We start from the raw sequence: 8,749 nt of genomic DNA, 5'->3' as shown, positions 1-8,749 counted from the left end.
GCAGTGGGGAAGCCAGTGGGCATTCTGGCAAAATCCTCTCCTGGGAATGTAGAATCTGTGGTAGATATGAGTTGATAGAGGAGCAGGAGCCTAAGATATGTGCCCTTCAGGTACAGTTAACAATACGCAAAGGTGGAACTAGATAGCAGAGGAGGGTGAAGGCTGCTGGGGAGTAGGAAGTGGCAGTCGGCAAAAAGGTAGCTAGGAGGAGGAGGTATTAGATAGTTTTATTATGTGTATATGCAATAGATCTGACCAACTGTCAGAGTTGAGCGGAGCAGAGTCTGTTGTAGGTGTAGGAAACATGCAGCAGTCCTCAACAGTTAGGAGGACTAAGTCTGCTGCAAAGAAAGAAAAAGGTTCTGATGGAGTTGTGTAGGAATTTTACGAAACAGGGCCAGGTAGTGATAGTGGGTGGAGCAGGGAATAGTCTTGATAGGGACGGGGAATACACTCCTGGAAATGGAAAAAAGAACACATTGACACCGGTGTGTCAGACCCACCATACTTGCTCAGGACACTGCGAGAGGGCTGTACAAGCAATGATCACACGCACGGTACAGCGGACACACCAGGAACCGCGGTGTTGGCCGTCGAATGGCGCTAGCTGCGCAGCATTTGTGCACCGCCGCCGTCAGTGTCAGCCAGTTTGCCGTGGCATACGGAGCTCCATCGCAGTCTTTAACACTGGTAGCATGCCGCGACAGCGTGGACGTGAACCGTATGTGCAGTTGACGGACTTTGAGCGAGGGCGTATAGTGGGCATGAGGGAGGCCGGGTGGACGTACCGCCGAATTGCTCAACACGTGGGGCGTGAGGTCTCCACAGTACATCGATGTTGTCGCCAGTGGTCGGCGGAAGGTGCACGTGCCCGTCGACCTGGGACCGGACCGCAGCGACGCACGGATGCACGCCAAGACCGTTGGATCCTACGCAGTGCCGTAGGGGACCACACCGCCACTTCCCAGCAAATTAGGGACACTGTTGCTCCTGGGGTATCGGCGAGGACCATTCGCAACCGTCTCCATGAAGCTGGGCTACGGTCCCGCACACCGTTAGGCCGTCTTCCGCTCACGCCGCAACATCGTGCAGCCCGCCTCCAGCGGAGTCGCGACAGGAGTGAATGGTGGGACGAATGGAGACGTGTCGTCTTCAGCGATGAGAGTCGCTTCTGCCTTGGTGCCAATGATGGTCGTATGTGTGTTTGGCGCCGTGCAGGTGAGCGCCACAATCAGGACTGCATACGACCGAGGCAAAAATGGCCAACACCCGGCATCATGGTGTGGGGAGCGATCTCCTACACTGGCCGTACACCACTGGTGATCGTCGAGGGAACACTGAATAGTGCACGGTACATCCAAACCGTCATCGAACCCATCGTTCTACCATTCCTAGACCGGCAAGGGAACTTGCTGTTCCAACAGGACAATGCACGTCCGCATGTATTCCGTGCCACCCAACGTGCTCTAGAAGGTGTAAGTCAACTACCCTGGCCAGCAAGATCTCCGGATCTGTCCCCCATTGAGCATGTTTGGGACTGGATGAAGCGTCGTCTCACGCGGTCTGCACGTCCAGCACGAACGCTGGTCCAACTGAGGCGCCAGGTGGAAATGGCATGGCAAGCCGTTCCACAGGACTACATCCAGCATCTCTACGATCGTCTCCATGGGAGAATAGCAGCCTGCAGTGCTGCGAAAGGTGGATATACACTGTACTAGTGCCGAAATTGTGCATGCTCTGTTGCCTGTGTCTATGTGCCTGTGGTTCTGTCAGTGTGATCATGTGATGTATCTGACCCCAGGAATGTGTCAATAAAGTTTCCCCTTCCTGGGACAATGAATTCACGGTGTTCTTATTTCAATTTCCAGGAGTGTATGATGCGGCTGGTGACCTGGTAAACACAGCTACTCAAACTGGTGTCATTAATGTGCATTTCGTGCAACTGTTTCAGCGTCATGGTGGGCCTCATCTTAATGTTGCTGTTAGGCGTGTTAACATCAGTAGACCGGGTTTCACTAGGTATGGCCTGCATCTGAATAGGTATGGGAAGGGGAGTCTGGCAGAGGTTATAGCAGACAGTGTAGTAGGTAATGGTGGTAGGATCACTCACACAGTTCGGCTTTAGAAGTGGTTTAACAACTGAAAATGCTATATGCTCTTTTCACTGTGAGGTACTGGATGGATTAAACAAAAGGTTTCGAGTTCTATACGTCTGATGTGGGGTCTGAATAGGATACAGACAAGTGGGTGGTTCCCCACGGATCAGCGCTGGGGCCTCTCCTATTCTTTATTTATATAAATGATATGCGTTCTAGTATTAGAGGTATTTTAAATATCTCTGTTTGCTGATGACACTAGCTTGATATTAATGGATGTTCTGTTAAACATTAACTGTCTTTCAAATAGCGATATTCATGACACATGTTCAAGGCTTCTAGAAAGTCACGCTACATCACAAGAAGAATCAGTTTCTACAGTTTCTAGCACACAATTCAACAAAACCAAACGTTTTAATTTCACAGAATGGGCATATGTTTAGTGAAACTAAGCAGTTTAAGTTTCTGGGTGTTCAAAGAGATAGTAAACTGTCGTGGAAACCCCACTTCAGGACTTTGTTCAAAGACTTAATGCTGTCTTTTTTACAATTCGAACGATATCTGAAGTAAGTAATAGTTAGACAATAAAATAAGTCTACTTTGCTTATTTTCATTCGCTTATGTCGTATGGTATTATATTTTGGGGTAACTCTTCCCATTCTAAAAGGATATTTTTGGCTTAGAAACGGGCAATTCGGGCAATAAGTGGCGTAAATTCGCGAACCTATTGTCGACGCATGTTCACTAGTCTGGGTATTTTGACATTGGCCTCTAAATATATATTCTTTTCTGTCGTTTCTTTTTAACAATATCTGCAACTTTCACTCAGTTAATGCTCGGCAGAAATCCCATCTGCATTTGGATCGCTCTTCCTTAACTCTTGAATAGGAAGATGTACAGTATACTGCTGCGTCATTCAATAAGCTGCCAGAAGAAATCAAAGCTCTTAACAGTAATCCACGTGATTTTATATGGAAACTGAAGAGTTTCTTCAGGGCCACTCTTTCTATTCTGTTGAGAAATTCCTTGGAAAATGAAGCTGATTCTTATCTTATATTGCTGATTTCTTTTACCTAAATCGATTGCATGAATTTTTTGGGTTCATAAACATTTTATTTAATTTGTTATTACATTTATCTTATAATTTCATGTACGGAAATGTTGCATGACCTTGGAGATTTGCTCCCCAATTTGGTCCTACGGAACTAGACGTGTAAATAAAATTAAATAAACCTCGCTGCTCAACTGGACGTCTCTGTGGGTAGTGCTGACTCACTCACCATTTGGGATACTCAGAGGTGGTGCCTACTGGGCCTCTCGCCACCTGACATCAGACCATAAACAAAACCTTTTTGACTGAACGAAGATGCACTCCAAGGGAAACCGTATGTGGAAGATGTGGCGGTTTCTCGTATTGCAAGACGTTGGCTCCAGGCCCTACCAGTAAGGTAGCGTACGGCCGTACCATTGAACACAGATTATATTGAAAAATAAGGTTTTGCAGCCAAAAGAATGGGAAACAGTATGGTGTATTGGAACATGAATTAAACCAACCGACTTTCGAAGAAGAAAAGAACTGTTTTGCATTACATACAGAACGTCCCTCGTAGAATGATTTGGGGACTATAAATAGCACTCTGTCTGAGGTCACAAGTGGGCCATCTGGACCATCCGACCACCGTGTCATCCTCAGATGAGGATGCGGATAGGAGAGGCGTGTGGTCAGCACACCGTTCTCCCGGTCGTTATGATGGTTTTCTTGGACCGGAGCCGCTACTAGTCGGTCAAGTAGCTGCTCAATTGGTATCACGAGGCTGAGTGCAGCCCGAAAAATGGCAACAGTGCATGGCGCCCAGACGGTCGCCCATCGAAGTGCTGACCACCCCCGACAGCGCTTAACTTCGGTGATCGGATGGGAACTGGTGTATCCACTGCGGTAAGGCCGTTGCCTCGGGACTATAACTATACCTGTGAAAAATTTGACAGTATAAAGTAGATAAAGCAGATCGTAATGAATCCATGTAATAGTTCGTGGTTGTTAAATATTGTAGCATTGTAACTTCTTGAGGTATATTTCCGAGGGTGATGAATGAAGAGTTGACGCACACCAGACAAATGAAGAATATGTGCATGAATTCCCATGAGCACGCCCGTTGTCATCTTGGAAGATGGGAATATCCACTGCCTATTCTTCCTTATTCTTCATAAAGGTACAGAAGAAAGAGCTTCACTTGATCACCGAGAAGATGTTTATGGTAACTTGAATGAGTGAGTTAGGCTGATTGTACGACAAACAACTCAGAGTGTCACAGAACAGCCTGCAGTGGGTTAATAGCGGCGTAGGTCCGACGGTGCACTGAACGCCGAGGATAATTTGAAAAGAGAAAAAAATCCCAACCACGTGAACACACTGAAAACTCTCCTGTCAGTTATCGAAAAGTTTCTGTGTTGTTTCTTTCACTGAAAACAAGTTGCCTCGAGCAACAGCTTGTAACGAGGTACCCGACGGCGAAGTCTATCGATATTATCAATTCGTGTCACTTGTCTGCGGTTTCTGTTCGTTAGGAACTTTTGACGACCATTGTCCCTACACAGTGACATATAGCTTCGTGTGTTATACTGTTCCTATGTAGACAAGTTAGACAATCTGGGTTGACGCAACGAAAGTATCAGCAGCTGCATTCACGATATGGTCATAGGTACCTAAAATGATGATAGCTCCCATCCTAATTCTGTGTGGTCTCCACGTTCGTTTCTCTTACTGTATTGAGTCCATAGAAACAAATGACACACACACTCACACACACACACACACACACACACACACACACACACACACACACACACACACTACTTCACCTCCATAACTAACGTTAGAGTTTGCATGAGATGGTGGCACTGGAGCGACTAGAGAGTGAGTAATAATTTGTCCAGCCAGCGCATGAAGAAGTATGAAAATTAGTATATGATTGTAAGCTCTTCTAATAAAGAATGAATACGGGCTTTGAAGTTCAGAAGAGAAATGGAGGATCGAAGGAAGAATAATTTCTACCTATCATCAATGTTCTGGTTATTACATTCAAAGTACAAGAATAGGTCCACGAAAGACAGCGACGGAATTGTTCATTTAATTTCATAGACTGATTGCGACGACGACCTTTACAGTATTCGTCTTTACACGTTTTCTCAACTGAAATTACCAGTACCGTTTTTTGTAACTTCGCGCGTATCCTGGTTTCTGCAGGGGAGCTCGTTGTATCCGTATTATTTTCAATTATTAGAATTCCTCAGCCCTATATGTAGTTTATTTTTGAAATTTTTATATGCTCAGAAGACGTAATTATTACGGTAAGTGCGAAAAGACTAGCCATCCAGGTATTCTTATGCTCATTAAAACAGATTTGTTTAAAATGATAATTATAACTAATAATACAAATTATATTCTGCAATGGAAAGTCTGGAGACCTGTGTGTGTGCCAAAAATTATTATCACTGTTTACATTTTAATATCAATATAATTTCTTTTAAAGCTATCTTGGATACATTTCTGCCTTAAGTAAAACCTTGGCCCCAAATGTGGCAGAGAGAGTTGTTCTGGGTTGTGGTTAAGTTACGGACTTAGTTGGTAATGCAGTGGATTTGTTAAGAGCATTGTTTGCTATTAACTAAATTATTTCAAATTTTAGACTTGTTTATATGATAAGAGTTTTGAATTTTGTGCATGTGGCATCAACGTTTGAAACAAAAAAAGTGGAATTTTTAATGTAAGTATTTCGCAAGTAGTGACTTGGTCACGAAAATGTTCTCAACGTTGAAGGAAAATATTAGCTCTATTATAATTCCGGTCTTGGATCACAACGTTTATTTGTAGTTAAGTTTTAATTCCGGTCGCTGATGACCACGTTCAGTCCTCGAAAATATAAACACATAAAGGTAGCCTACTTCACTGAACACTTCTAACTACACGAATGTAAAGCAACATACAGGTTTTTTTACGGTTGTTTTCCGTTTTACATTCGTGTAATTAGAAGTGATTTGTAAACTAGGCTATCTCCACGTGATTATCCTTTCTAGGTCTGAAGTTCGTTATTATCGGCCGGAATTAATAATCTGATTACAAATATACATCCGATCCAAGCCTGGAATAGTAGTAAATAAAAAAGATTTTCAGTCATTTCATATCAAGCGCTTACCTCATTTTTGCAGTATCTGAATGAAATTTATGCCTTGGACACTGATGCCCGGAAAAGATAAACTGGAAAGATCATTCCCTTTCTGCCACCAATACTGTTAAAATAAAATATTCGCTCATTGAAGTAACACGCAATACTGAAAACTCATCTACGCAGTTTACGGTAGATTATTGCTCAATAATAGTCAAGGGATATCCTAAGTCCGGAGTATCAGACACATGAATCCTAGTTCCATTGTCTGCGAGCGCGTTGTCATAAATGGAAGAGAAAAAAAAGGCTTTGATGAAGGAGGTAGAATAGTTGTGGGTTGGGGATTTTGTTGGAGCGGCGGGTAGGGAGGGGAAGGGTATGTGAGTAGATTAAAGGAACACAAGTTTTATTGGCTGCATACAAGGCCTCCCAATTTTCTCCTTATCACGAAATGGCTAACATTGATTCCAAGTATTGTTCGTAAGCTGTGCACAGTGGCTTACTATGTATGTTGACTTACACCTAGATGTAGCATTTTACAGTTCTGTGTAGGGAAACCATACGAACCTTATCAAAGAGACCGAACTGCCATTGAACAATGGCTCGTCTCAGAGGACGCCAGAAGTCAAAAGTCGACCAGTGTTCTGAGTGCGCGAGTCACGTTTGTGGATTATCCCACCTCTTGGGGAGACAATGCACGACTTGATGCGGTCAGCTTGCAGAGACCAGAACCGCAGCTTCCCGTGTTGGCGCGGCGCGCCAGCGGCTCTGGCCAAACCCGCATCTACCATAAACTGCAGGCTGTGTATACGTGCAGACCGGAGGCGGCTGCGGCTTCACTTGCACTGCAGTGCCGGCCTCCGCCGATGTCTTACTCCGTTGGCGACTGTCCAAGTACATGCGTAAGCACCAGCTAACAAAACTAAGACACGGAACTTTCCCTTGAGTTTGGTTCCTCAACTTTCTGACAACTTTCAAGCGTTGCTGGATGCAAATCACATTGCTTTCTTAGCCAAATAAAGTAAACTTGCAAGCTACGAACCTTCGTTTTGTGTCCAAATGCCTTCACACAGTCGAGAGAAAACATACAGTGGACTCTGAAAGAGTTGAAACCCATTCCATTGTCTTTTAAGTTGGTACCGTCACTCCCCTTCTCCTTTCAGTAAATTTAATGTCGTTAGGATGCAGCCGGTTCCTTTGCTACCAAAGACATTTCCACCATTCCTTTCCAGTATCTGCACTGCGGCATAGGAAGTGAACGGCTTAGACCTTCCTATTTACGAAATTAATATTGTAATCGATACGACGGGAACTTCACTTACACTAGTCCCAAATTATTAACTGATGCTGCTGAGACATTTAAATAACACATGGGTCTTCTTCATCTCTCCTCTTTTCTCTGCATGTAAAGATGAAACAATTTTTTTTTCAATCGTCAGTCTTCAGTCAGATTTGATGCGATCCGCCACGAATTCCTCTTTTGTCAACCTCTTTCTCTCATAGTAGCACTTGGACCGTACGTCTTCATTTATTTGAATGAGGTGTTTCAGGCTTCTCCTATAGCTTCTTACCGTCTACAGATCCCTCCAGTACCGTTCGAGTGATGTGCAAATGACTTTACACGATTCCCGCCAGCCATCCCTTCTTCCTGTCAGTGTAATCTATATATTACTTTCTTCGAAGATTCTGGTGAGAACGTCCAGAGTGTTTGGCTGTTCAGTCCATCTCATTTTCATACTTCAGTAGAAGCATATCTCAGACACTTCGAGTCTCTCCATTTCCGGTTGGCCCACCGTCCAAGATTCACTATCGTAGAATACTATGCTTCACACATACATTGTCAGAAATTTCTTCCTCAAATTAACGGTGATGTTTAATGCCACTAAAGTTCTCTTGTCTGAGAACGCACTCTTTGTATGTCCTAATTTGCTTTTTATGCACTCCTTGCTTCACCTGGCACGTGTTATTTTGTTGCAAGGTAGAAAAATTTCTTAACATGTCCCGAATTATTCCTTGTAAGTCAATGTCTAGTCTCATTTCCCACTACTTCTCATCACTTTTGTTTTTATCGAGTTTACACTCAATCCACTTTCCGCACTTACTATACTGTTCATTCCATTTAACATAACCTGCAGTTCTTCTTCGCATTCACTGAGGATTGCACTGTAATTAGCGAATCTTATCGTTGATATCCTTTCACCTTGATGTTTAATCTGACACTTAGACCTTTATTTTATTTCAGTCAGTGGTTCTTGGATGTATATGTTGAACAGACTAGATAATTGTTTCACACCTTTATAAATCCGAGCAGTTCGTTCTTGTCTTCTATTCTTTATTGTTCACTCTTGTTTTTCGTACATATTATGTGTTACCTTCCTTTTGCTCCAGCTTACTGCAACATTTTATACTGTCAAAATCTTTTTCCCGGTCGGTAATCCTGCGAACGTCTGTTAATGTTTCGTAACTCTTGCTTCCATTATCAATCGCAAC

The 8,749-nt window shown here is 43.6% G+C and overlaps 1 pseudogene; it reads right to left on the bottom strand.

The window, feature by feature from the left end:
• Window positions 1-3,929: 3,929 nt before the first annotated feature.
• LOC126427089 (5S ribosomal RNA) lies at window positions 3,930-4,046 on the bottom strand (annotated as a pseudogene).
• Window positions 4,047-8,749: the final 4,703 nt, after the last annotated feature.

This window comes from Schistocerca serialis, chromosome 1 (genome assembly GCF_023864345.2).
Source record: "Schistocerca serialis cubense isolate TAMUIC-IGC-003099 chromosome 1, iqSchSeri2.2, whole genome shotgun sequence".
NCBI lineage: Eukaryota > Metazoa > Arthropoda > Insecta > Orthoptera > Acrididae > Schistocerca > Schistocerca serialis.
Note: the sequence above shows the minus strand (reverse complement) of the source record. Positions and strands in the feature narration are given on the sequence as shown.